At 36.0% G+C, this 13,667-nt stretch overlaps 1 non-coding gene across 1 annotated transcript; it reads left to right on the top strand.

Moving 5' to 3' along the window:
* The first annotated feature begins 12,651 nt into the window (after positions 1-12,651).
* On the top strand, positions 12,652-12,758 carry LOC121231002 (small nucleolar RNA R71). Its single transcript, XR_005929072.1, has one exon. It is a non-coding gene; the product is annotated as a small nucleolar RNA R71 (small nucleolar RNA).
* Positions 12,759-13,667: the final 909 nt, after the last annotated feature.

Genomic DNA, 13,667 nt, shown 5'->3' with positions numbered 1-13,667 from the left:
GTAATGACTTTTCATTATTGACTATTGAATGCTTCATTTATTGTCCTTAAACACCTCGAGTGATTTGAGTGAATATTTAGTGAAGATGTAAAACTCTGTGATATTCTAGATCAAAGGTAATTTCTTAGATGAGGGGAGACACCTATGTTTGTATGAATAAAATGCTCAACTTGGAATGTTTGGAACTTTTATGATATTTTAGTTGAATTCTCAATTTATGATTACTTATGGATTAATGTGAGATATTATCGATAGAAATTATAAGTTGGGAAGAATTTATTTTGATTATGAGTTGAGAATTTTGCTTGAGGACAAGCAAATACTTAAGTGTAGGGGTATTTGATAAACCGTAATTTATACATATTTTTACCCCATGTTTAACACATTTTATGGGTGATTTTCCATTGGAATTGGTGAATTCGATGCTCCTAATGCTTTAATTTCATGTTTTACACTTAGGAGAGCATAGAAAAGTGAAAAAAATGAGAAACGGGCCAAAAAACGGAGAAAATGGGCCAAAGTACGAAATCAACATGGCCTGGACCTCCTCACATGGGCAGACCACACGGCCGTGTCAATTTGGCAGGCTCGAGCACAGCCTAAAGTAATCGAACACAGGCGTGTGCCACAGGCGTGTCTCTACCGAGCCCAAGTTGAGTCCAATTCAGAAAAGGCTAATTTTGAGGGCTTCTAGGCATTCCAAAGCCTATAAATACACCCTAGAGAAGGAAGAAAATGAGATGGAGAATAAGGGGTAAGGAATTACTCCAAGAAAGCCGATTGATCCATCTCAGAAGCTGGATTCATCATCAAGACTGAAGATCTCTCCTCAATTTCCCTTTCAGGAGTTTTGGGTTTTCTTTATGTTTTGTATTCTTTATTATTCTGAGATGTTTTCTTATTTAGTTATGAACTAAAATCCCTAAATACCTAAGGGGAATGAAACCTAAGATGAATCTTGTTATTATTTTCTGAATCATATGATAAATATTTAACTTGTTCTTAATTATGTGTTCTTAATTCTTAGTTTGATAGCCCAGGATACTGATTCAAGACAAGCTCTTATTCAGATGAGGAATAGACCCTGTCTAAGAGTACATTTGTTATAATTAAGCGGAGTTGATTGCGCGCCTAGACATAGGGTGATAAGATTTTGCCAGATTAGGGTGAAACCTAATAAGGGGATCCATAGATCAAGTTAATGCAACCCTAGAGTGTTAATTAGAGAAAAGTCTCGGTTATTCAATCTAGGGATTAGACATTATTAGTCTTGAATAGGGATAATAACATAACTTAGGGATCTCTATGGAACAAGTTAAATGTATAAATCGTCCGATTCGGAGCCAGAATAACAAGTACAGTCTAGGTGGATTTTTCCTTAGGTATTGTCTTCATTCAATCGATTTTCCCAAAAGCAATTCCCCAATTCCATTCTCTGTGCGTTCTTAGTTTAGATAATTAGTTAGTTAAAACAAAAACCTCTTTATTCTTAGGCTAGATAATAAAAAGATAGTCATTACTAGTACTTTTAGTTCCTTTGGGTTCGACAATCTGGTCTTGCTAAAGCTATACTACTGTTCGATAGGTACACTTGCCTACATCGCAATAATAGTTAGTTCAAGAATGGGTAATTATAAATATTTAAAACCTATCACGAAATCACGCGATCACCTCCCTTAGGTACAATCCTTGGAGTACTCACCTACTTCATTATAAAAAAAACTATATTACAACCTGACCGGTACACTTGTGGAAACTGCCTAACATTCATATTTGGTTGCAGGAAATTACTCTAGACATTAGTACCTCTTAAGGTGGTCAAGTATAAAGTTCTGTTGAAAGGAATATTGATTGGTAAGCAAGCATGTAAAGTTTGATATACGTAAAGTATGAATCAGTCATGAAAGTGAATAACTCTGGGTAAGTGAATGTTGAGCAATGCCCCTTTGTAAAGCCTGTAACACCCCTAACCCGTATCCGTCGCTGAAACAGGGTTACAAAACATTACCAGAGTTTACGAATCAAATAGACAAAAATTTCAAACATTTCATAACATATCAATATTCATAATAACACCAATCAAAATCATACATATTTCCCTTATGCGAGCCCTCGAGGCCCTAAATACGCATTAGAAACAAGTCGAGACTAAATTAGAAACTCAGAGAATTTTTGAAAACATTGAAAATTTTCAAAGCTGCGGGGTCACACGGCTGTATGGGCATTCGAAATAGGGACACACAGTAATGTCCCCACCCGTGTCTGTGTAACTCTTTGACTTGGTCACACAGCCAAGCTACACGCCCGTGTGCTAGGCCGTGTACCCTTCGAAGTAACCTCACACACCCGTGTGCCAGGCCATGTGCTAGGCCGTGTAAAAGCTTGACTTGCAACCCTTTTGAAAACTACAGGGGACACACGGCCGTGTCATCTGGCCGTATGTCAGACACGACTGAGACACACACCTCTGTCTCTGCCCGTGTGGACAAAAATAGGCCATTTTGCAAGCCATATTTCTCACCCAATTTGGCATCAACCTACACTCAACATTGTGCATATAAATGGAACAACGGAAATGTGCAAGTGTACACAATCGCAACAAGTAATAAAGTGACAAGTAAATGTCGAGTTATCGTACCCATAAGGACTGTGAAAAGAATTATTTATGAATGCTATTTAAAACACTTCAGTGAAGAAAAATATTTTGTTTGAAGAAGGTGATTAAAAACTAAGATTTTAAACTAAGTAAACTAAAGAAATAAACCTCAAATACACAATTTCAAAATACAATTTAATCAAGATGACATAATTGTGTTGGATTAATTACATTTCTTTAACTTTGAATTATTAAACTCATGTTTATGTTGTTACGAATAAATTCATGGCAACTCGGTAATTTGTTAACTTATGAACATATTTACCTACACAAATCCATTCATCTCTTAACATATCCCTATGTTAATTCAAATGATTAAACATATTTTAATAAGCAAACATGTTATTGCACATACATACTCATTAAATTGAACTAATCTCTTGCATATTCCTATGTCAATTCAAACGATTAATTAAATCTAATAAGCATATAAAAGACTATGTGAGGTAACAAGGAATCCTTACCTTGAAACAGTTTAATCACAATAAACTTGCAAGTTATGCAAGGCAAATGTATCGCCAGATACAATGCTAATTTAACTTTCAGCTACCTTAGAAGAATAAACATGCATTGATTAAGTATTGTGTCAATTAATTACAATTCCAATCCGTTTAAATAACTAATTCACTAGCTACCTCACAAATGTACTGCAAGAATAACTTAGGCATGATTTTACTTAATCAAGAATAACTTACTGCAAGAATAATTTGAACAAGTCTTCAAGGGCCTCTTTGCAAGCTTAAATAATCAGCTAATGAGCCAAATTGGGTCAGCACTTCAATGGTTTTGGGTTGTCCTTTTCTTGGCCAGTTCGGTTCACTCGGTTCGGTTCAATCGGACCATTTTTTCGTAATTAATTAATAATAATTTATTAACCCAAATTAACTTGGATATAAATTAAAATTAATTATATTATGAATAAATACACATAATTTTGGACCGTCTTAGACTAGAAATTAATTTGCCTTGGTACTTCAAATTGCTTATCGGTTTTGTGCTTCTAATAATGTCTGCCAGCCATTTTTGACCCTTTGTGCAATTCTGTCGAAAATAACCAAAATTAATCAAAATTAATTATAAAATTAATTAAAATTCAAAATGTCCATAATTTAAGTACAATTTAATTATTTTATAATAATTAATTATTTTTTAACAAAAATTTAACCGAATTCGCACGAATTTAAGTTAAAAAGGGTATGAAAAAGTGTGCAAATTTTTGTGTTTCCAATAAACAAGGCATATTAAGGCATCAAAACAAGCAAAATCAAGCCTTAAACATGTAGTATATTCACATACAACCAATATGCCCTTAGGCACCTCAAATGACAATTCATAAACAGGAGAAAATATAAACACAATTTGATCATTTAACGAATAAAGGCTTGACCAAAACTAAGCCATATTATGCCACTTGATTTACCCTTTAAAAACATACCAAAATGTACGATATATGACATACAAAACTAGCTCCAAATGGTCATATAACTCACATATAACTTGTGCACTAAAAACACCAAATAAGTCATTCAAACAAGTACCAATTCACAACCATTCAAGGCTTAAACAAGATGCATATTCAAACCACCATTTTACCTTCCATCATTCTACCATATTAAGCCATACTTCAACCATATAAGGCAACTTATATACACATCAAAATATATCATTTCACCAACACAAGGCCAAAATGCAAAACCAACCAAATGGTCATTTCCACAACCAAAACACATAGGCTAACATTAGCCATAATAACCTATACATGCCATTATAACCAAACTTAAACCAACTGAAAGTACCGAGTGAGCCAATAGATAGTGTGCTATAGCTGTAACACCCCACACCCATGCCCTACGCTGGGATGGAATACGAGGCATTACTAAACTTAAACACATGCATTTCCAATGTTTTTAAATCATTAAGGCTTGGTCAAATTTAAAAATTTTTCAAACTTTATCTAAACTCCTTAATATGGGCCTACGAAGCCTCAAACGTCCATTGGAATCCATTCAGAACTAACTCGAGTCCTTAACCAACTTAAAAAAATGACCTTTAAAACAGGGCACACACTCGTGAGGAAGGGTAACACGCCTGTGTAACCATTAAAACATGGCCGTGTTGATGGCTCGTGTAGTTCATATGGCCTAAGCACAGGGGAACACGCTCGTGCCCCATACCCGTGTGAATTAAATTCTAAATTCGAACCTACAGGGGTTTTCACATGGCCAGGAGCACGCCCGTCTCTCTCACATGGCCATGACACGCCCATGTCTTAGCCCGTGTCTAAAAAAGCTTGACATTCTGTTTCTGACGTCAGCAGCCCTTAAAGGTTACATGGCTAAGGCACACGCCCGTGTGTTAGGCCATGCCCTTCACACAGCTGAGACACACGGCCGTGTCTTTGCCCGTGTGTTGACTACAATGCATATCGACTTGTAAAATTTATGTGCAGGGGACACACGCCCATGTGTCTACCCATGTGGACAATATAAGGCTACTTCTCAAGCCCTATGCCACCCTAAAACAAAATTTTATACCAACCAACATATCAAAGTCTAACTTAATATGATTTCTCAACCAACAACCATAGCTAAGGCCTATATACATTTCATATATTCAACCATGCTAACAATTTCACATTCATGAAAGACTATCTTGTATTCATATAATGACTTTCAAAATTAGCATTTTCATGGCCTTATACAAAATGACTCAAATACTAAAACAAGCCAACACATTTGGCCCCAAAACAATGTGACACCAAAATAAAATCAAAAGTTCCTATACATGCCATAATCAAAATGATAAAACTAGTTATACCAAATGCTTCAAGGATAGTGTGGATGGCTTCCCCGATGTAGGTGATGATCTACAAGTTACTTTGGCGGCACTATAAGAAAATGGAAAGGAAAGAGGGTAAGCACGGGAGCTTAGTAAGTACATATATGTAAATAAGTGTAATAAAAAACACATTCATCAAACAATGGCTTATCATACTTAAATGATATATCATTTTAAGCTCACTGTCTTACTCTTCACTTCCTTTATGCATACTTACTACGTCCCATCACACACTAAGGTCTTGTTCATGGGGTTTAGTATACATACCTGTAATCATCCGTAAAATATCTCAATTTCATTCTCGCTAATAACATACCCCATTGGAATTTTCCCCAAATCTTTCTTCAAACTACCCATTAATGGATACACGGAAAGTTTACACTTAAGTGCCATATAAGTAGTCAGAGCTACCTCGTACTTTGTAATGCTCGTATTTTGAGTTACTCATGGGCCTTTTTGCCATGTCAGTACCCGGACCCCATAACTCAATCATGTAATGCCCGCTCATTGAGCTACTCACGGGTCTACACTCAAGGTCAGTACCTGGACCCACATTACATATAACATTTATCTCATGAATTCAGACATAACTCATGAGTTCAGGCCATATAGTTCCTCATGACATACCTTTTGTACCCTATACTATTTTTGAGGTTCAACGGGATTTCATATTTAACCTGATGTCGTCGTACTTATGCATCATATAGATTACTCTTATATCACAATATTTATGCTTTTTAATGTAACAAGTAAGATCATAATACATGATAACGGTAAGACGTTTAAAAATAAGCTATAATGACACATTATTTACATATATACTTACCTCGGCACAAAATGATGGGAACAAGCCTAATCCTCGTAAACTTTGTTCTTTCCTAAATCAAGACCCGAATCACGTTTCTCTTGATCTAAAACGTCAAAATTTAGCTTATTTAATACACAAATCATTCAATTCAACTTGAGACTCATACTTTGGTAAAATGATCATTTTGCCCTTAAACTTTACAAAAATTATGATTTTAACCTAAGGCCCGAAAATTAATTTTTATCGAATTTCCCTATTAGCCATGCCTAACTGAATTCATTTTATAACTATAGCATCTCAAAATTCTCATTATTTCACACATTTATCACCTATTTCATAGCTTATGCAAAAAGGTCCTTAGTTAGGGATTCCATGAAAACTACTTCACAAAAGTTGTTTATTTCACAACTGATACGTGATATTCACGACAGGTTTTAAAAATTTATAATTAATCGTTCTTAAAACTAACTATTATTACGATGAAGGCAAGTGTACCTATCAAACAGTAGTATAGCTTTAGCAACACTGAATTATCGAACCCAAAGGAACCAAGAGTACTAGTAAATACTTCCTTTTTATTATCTAGCTTAAAAATTAAGAGATTTTTTTATCTAAACTAATTAACTAAACTAAGAGTGCACAGAGAGAAATGGGGGAAAAGCTTTTGGGAAAATTCGATTAATTAAGACAATACCCAAGGAAAAATCCACCTAGACTTCACTTGTTATTTGAGTCTGAATCATATGATTTATTAATTGGACTTGATCCGTAGAAATCCCTAAGTTATATTATTATCTCTCTCGAGACTGATAATGTCTAACCCTAGGTTGATTAATTGAAATCTCTTTCTAATTAACGCCCTAGTGTTGCATTAACTCGATCTATGGATCCCCTTATTAGGTTTCACCCTAATCCGGCAAAATCTTATCACCCTATCTCTAGACGTGCAATCAACTCCGCTTAATTATGACAAATTTACTCTTAAACAGGGTCTATTCCTCCTCTGAGTAAGAGCATTAACTTGAATCAATATCCTGGAATATTAAAACAAGAATTAAGAACACATATTTAAGAACAAGTCAAATATTTATCACACAATTCAGATAATAATAACAAGATCTATCTTAGGTTTCATTCCCCTTAGGTATTTAAGGGGTTTAGTTCATAACAAAGAAATAAAAAATCTCAAAAGAATAAAGATAAAAAAACATAAAGAAAACCCAAAACCCCTGAAAGGAAATTGAAGGGAGATCTTCAGTCTTGACGATGGATCCGGCTTCTGAGATGGACCAATCGGCTTCCCTTGAGTAATTCCTTGCTTCCTACTCTGTGTCTCCTTTCTAAATGCCTCCTCCAATGTTTAAATAGGCTTTAGAATGCCTAAGAGCCCTCAAAAGTGGCCTTTTCCACATAGAACTATACTTGGGCTCAGCAGGGACACGCCCATATGACACGCCCGTGTGCGATTACTCCAGCCCGTGGTCAAGGCTGTTGAATAGGCACGGGCGTGTAGTCTACCCGTGTAAGCCGTGCTTCGATCCTACCAAATGGACATGGTCGTGTGCCATGCCCATGTGAGGAAGTTCAGGCCGTGTTGATTTCCCACGTGGGTCCATTTTTTCCATTTTCGGCCTGTTTCTCACTCTTTTTACTCTCCTATGCTCACCTAAGTATAAAACATGAAATTAAAGAATTAGGAGCATTTAATTCACCAAATCTAAGGAGAAATTATCCATAAATGTGCTAAGCATGGGATAAAAATATGTATAAATTACGGTTTATCAAATACCCCCACACTTAAGCGTTTGCTTGTCCTCAAGCAAAATCTTCAACTCACAATCAAAATAAATTCTACTCAATTTATAATCCCTATCAATAATATCTCAAAATAATCCATGAGTATTCATACATTAAAAATTCAACTAAAAGTACATCAAAGTTTCAAACATTCCAAGTTGAGCATTTTATCACGAAAACATAGGTGTCTCCCCTCATCTAAGTGATTACCTTTGATCAAAATATCACAAAGTTTAACATCCTCATTAAAGATTCACTCAAATCACTCGAGGTATTTAAGGACATCAAATAAAGCACTCATTAGTCAATATGAAAAGTTATTACCATAGGCTTGCTTGAAAATCAAATCTCCACCACTATATATTGAGATGATACATCAATCAAAAAGGTTTTTAGAGGGTTGTAACGTGGCTTTGGTTAGGGGGTGTGGTCACAAGTTGAAGGAAAAGGTTAGAATTGAGATTGAATTGAAGAAATCACCTAACTAGAAAAATAACTAATTATCAATTGAATACAAGTGAGCTTCTTCTCAGAATATAGAATTAACACTCAAGTTTAAAAACGACGAATTACTACTAATATGTATGTAAGTTTTTTTTTTGAACAAGTCAAATAATATAGAACTTAATTATTGGAACGAAGAATAAAACATAGCTAAGCAATTAATTCAAATCAAATCTCGACAAAAATAGGGATCAAATTAGGGGATTTTAACAATAATGGGTTATGGGTTAATATTGAGGGTAAATCAATTAATAACTTGTTAGGCTAAAAAGGGTTCACTAAGGGTTAATTATGAAGGTAGGCTTTTGTGGAGTGAGTGGGTTAAACCTAAGTGTCTTTATCATCTCGACATATCAAATCAAATGGTGTGGTCTTGACATGCATAATCAAGCAAGTTCTAGAATAACAAATCAATATTGACGCACTCATAATAAAAGTGAGCATGAAAGAAATAACATATGCTCTATAGGCTCAAGATCTCACAAAAATTATGGCTTTTTGATGTTTAAACTAGTGAATTTTGATTCAGGATGATACCTAAACTTAGAGAAGTGACCTAAAAGTTTTTAATTCTTCAAAAATCAACTTATCATGCTTGATTCCCTGATGATTTAAAGTTTAAACAATCAATGCATAAATGTCTATGTTTTAATTCAAGACATATCAATAAAAATCATAACTTAATCAAAATTCATTCTAATAGTGGTATGAGAAGATCACAGGAGAACAAGACAAAATTCAGGGATTTTTTATAATGATATAAAAGACCCCCTCACACTTAAGATGTACATTGCCCTCAATGTACAAAGATAGATATATTGAAAAATATAGATATATAATCATAAGATAGGGAGAAAAGTGAAACTTCCTGAATGATGAATGACATTCTTGAATTGGAGTCATGGAGAATAATCGGCCAAGGGAATGATAAGATTGGAGGAGGATACTCCGGTGGTGGTAGAGGCTGGGTTCCACAACCATAGTGTCCAGTGAAGAGGTTATCGTGGTGGTCGAGCAGGACTTGGCAGTCGTGGAGAACCTTTTCCAATGGAGTTGAAGTTCCTAAGTAATATTGAGCTTTGGAGCTCCTTATAATTGTGATAGAATTAGGAACTTTTTAGGAACTATAAAGAAGCATAATTACTCGTAAAGAAATACCTGAATAAAAATTATAAAATCTCAAGATAAAATAGTATTAAAAGGAAATAAAAAGTAATTTCAAAATATAAAGATAAAAATAATAGGTGTTTATAAAGAAATTGGGGCACACACCCGTGGGGCACGCCCGTGTGCCCTCATTTCAGCCCATATGTCTCATGGTTTTCGAAATTGGGCGCATTGGTGTACACGGCCATGTTGCACAGCCGTGTCATTCTTCGTTCGCTTCTCCCACGCCCGTGTATGCAGGCGCACGCCTGTGTTATTTTGACAGGCTTGACCATGGTCGGTGGGCACGGTTGTGTCACATGCCAGTGTCAATTTGGCAGGATTGCTCACGGCCATGTCGCACGATCGTGGCAACTTATCAGATCCCGTGTTGGGGAAACGTTTTTTCTCTATTTTAACACAGTCGTATTGCACAGCCGTGTTGCCTCCCATGGTATGTGCACGGCCTACGGCACACCTGTGTACCTGGCCGTGTGGTTCTGGAAATCCTGTGTTCAGTGACTCAGTTAGTGAATTAAATGTTGAAGACTAAAATTTAAAGAAGTTAACACCATTAGTGCTCGGGTTGCCTCCCAAGAGGTGTTTGTTTATATTCTAAGCTCGACTATACCTTGTGGGTATATTTAGGTAACTCCGTGAAGCCGTAGCTCCTCTTTATCAACTTTGGAATTCTCACTGTTATAAATTTTGAGACGATGTCCATTTACCTTAAAAGTGCCTTGTGATAGATAACTTACCTCCACTGTGCCATATGGAAACACAGTTTGAACTATGAAAGGACCTGACCATCGTGATTTAAGCTTTTCAGGAAACAATTTGAGCCTCGAGTTATATAACAGGACAAGATCTCCAACTTCAAATTGCCTTCGTTGCTTCAAACAGGCGTCGTAGCGGTGCTTCGTCGCTTCCCTGTATAGGCACGAATTTTTATATGCATTGGCTTAGCTATTTTAGAAAAGTCTTTAACAAATCTTCTATAAAACCCAGCATGTCTTAAAAAGCTTCTAATAGCCTTAACCGAATTAGGGGAAGATAGTTTTTCAATGGTTTCAATTTTAGATTTATCAACCTCAATCCCTATACTAGAAATTTTATGTCCTAACACAATACCTTCTTAAACCATAAAGTGACATTTTTCCCAGTTAAGCACAATGTTTGTTTCCTCACATTTTTCGAGGCAAAGATGGAAAGAGTTAACGAAAACTGAGAAATCATCCATAAACACCTCCATGACGTCTTCTATGAGTTCGTCAAAAATAGCCATCATGCAGTGCTGAAAAGTAGGAGGAGCATTACATAATCCAAAAGGCATTCTACGATAAGCAAACGTATCATATTGACATGTAAATGTAGTCTTTTCTTGATCTTCAGGAGCTACTGGGATTTGGAAATAGCTAGAGCGTCCGTCTAAAAAGCAGTAGTACATGTGCCCTGACAATCTTTCCAACATTTGGTCAATGAATAGAATGGGGAAGTGATCTTTTCTCGTGGCATCATTTAGCTTCCTATAATCAATGCACACTCTCCAACCTGTGACTGTCCGTGTTGGGATTAATTCATTTTTCTCATTGGCTATAAAAGTCATACCTCCCTTCTTAGGAACAACCTGCACTGGACTCACCCAAGAACTGTCAGAAATAGGATAAATAATTCCAACATCTAGGAGTTTAATTACCTCAGCTTTAACAACTTCCTTCATGTTGGGGTTCAATAGTCTTTGGGCTTGCACGCATGGTTTATATTCATATTCCATTAAAATTTTGTGGGTGCAAAAAGAAGGGCTGATCCCTTTAATGTCAAAAATTTTCCAAGCTATGGCCCTTTTATGCTCTTTTAATACTTGAAGTAATTCCTCTTTCTCCTTAGGTTGCAAGTTGGATGCAATAATTACCGGTAATGTAGCATTATTTCCAATGAATGCATATTCTAAGTGATTCAGCAATTACTTAAGTTCCAATTTGGGAGGTTCTTCAATAGAGGGTTTTTGCGTAAGTTTATCTTTTACCTTAATTCCCTCATATTCTGCTAGTTTTGGGGAGGTTTCATTAGAGTTTAGTTCAGTTCCTATCTCAGAATCATCATCCACCCGCTCTCCTTGGGCGAGACACAGTTTTATCGTGTCCTTGTGTACGATTTCCTGAAAATAATCTTAAGTTGCATGATCAATAGAGTCAATAAAATAACATGAGTTGTCCTGTTCCCTAGAAAATCTCATGGCATCATAAATTTTAAAAAAAATCTCTTTGTCACCTACTCTAAGTACCAATTTACCATCACCCACATCAATTACAGCCCTAGCAGTGGCTAAAAATGGCCGACCTAAGATTAAAGGCACCTCAACATCTTCATCCATGTCAAGCACAACGAAATCAATAGGGAATATAGATTTATCTACTTTTACAAGTACGTCCTCTATAATTCCCTTGGCCTCCCAATGAGAAGTTTGGGCAGTTCCTCCAACCTGCATTGTAAGTATTACTATAAGGATTATTTTGAGATCGAGGATTATTACCCATGTAATTTAACTGCTCGTTGTCTATAGGGTGGGTATTCTGAATTGCTTGATCCACCTCCAATTGCTTCGCACTGCACTACTGGGTGAACCTATGAAGAACCAAGAAAACCGTCAATTTTTCTATTTAAAATTTCTACCTTATTAGAGAGCATGGTGACCGAATCGAGGTTAAAAATGCCAACTATTTTCGTTGGTTTTGTCCTCATAACTTGCCACTGATAATTATTCAGTGACATCTCTTCTATAAATTCATAAGCATCCTCAGGTGTCTTATTATTGATAGTTCGGCCAGCCGTTGCGTCGATCATCTGTCGAGTCGAAGGATTCAGGCCATTGTGAAATGATTGAACCTGTAGCCAGAGTAGTAACCCATGGTGAGGGCACCTTCTCAACAGATCCTTGTATCTCTCCTATGCATCATCGAGTGTTTCTAAATCCATCTGTACTAAAGAGGAGATATCATTACGTAATTTAGCTGTTTTAGCTGGTGGAAAATATTTTAATAAAAACTTTTCGGTCATTTGTTCCCAAGTAGTGATTGACCCTCATGGTAATGAGTTCAACCATTGTTTAGCATTATTCCTCAACGAAAAGGGAAACAGCCGAAGGCGAATGGCATCATCAAAAATGCCATTGATTTTAAAAGTGTCACAAAACTTTAAAAAATTTGCCAAGTGAGCATTGGGATCCTCGTCCTGCAAACCATCAAACTGAACAAATTGTTGTATCATCTGAATTGTGTTAGGTTTTAGTTCAAAATTATTTGCAGCAACAGCAGGCCTAACTATACTTGACTCAGTTTCTATTAAAGTAGGTTTAGCATAATCATACATAGTGCGTGGAGCAGGATTCTGATTAGCTGCAATTGCAAGAGGTAGCGGATTTTCTTGGTTTTCAGTCATCTCATCGGTTGTGGTTAAAGTATCGTCCTCTTGCTCTTCCTCTGTGTATCGTAAGCTTCACCTTATTTTTCTTCAGTTTCTGTGAACTGTGCGATCGATCCCACTATCAAATAGTAATGGTCCCGACGGGTTTCTTCTAGTCATACACTATAAAAACCTACCAGGAACGTATAAAAGAAAAAATTACAAAATAAAATAAAAATTTAAATTGCAAATAAAGTAAAATGGCTAAAGTAATAAAAATCGAGTGTTCCTAATATCTTCGTTCCCTAGCAACGGCGCCAAAAACTTGATACGTGATATTCGCGACAGGTTTTAAAAATTTACAATTAATCGTTCTTGAAACTAACTATTATCACAATGAAGGCAAGTGTATCTATCGAACAGTAGTATAGCTTTAGCAAGACGGGATTGTCGAACCCAAAGGAACCAAGAGTACTAGTAATTACTTCCTTTTTATTATCTAGCCTAAAAATTAAG

Source organism: Gossypium hirsutum, chromosome A06 (genome assembly GCF_007990345.1).
Source record: "Gossypium hirsutum isolate 1008001.06 chromosome A06, Gossypium_hirsutum_v2.1, whole genome shotgun sequence".
Lineage (NCBI taxonomy): Eukaryota > Viridiplantae > Streptophyta > Magnoliopsida > Malvales > Malvaceae > Gossypium > Gossypium hirsutum.
This window is presented reverse-complemented; position numbering and strand designations above follow the sequence as displayed.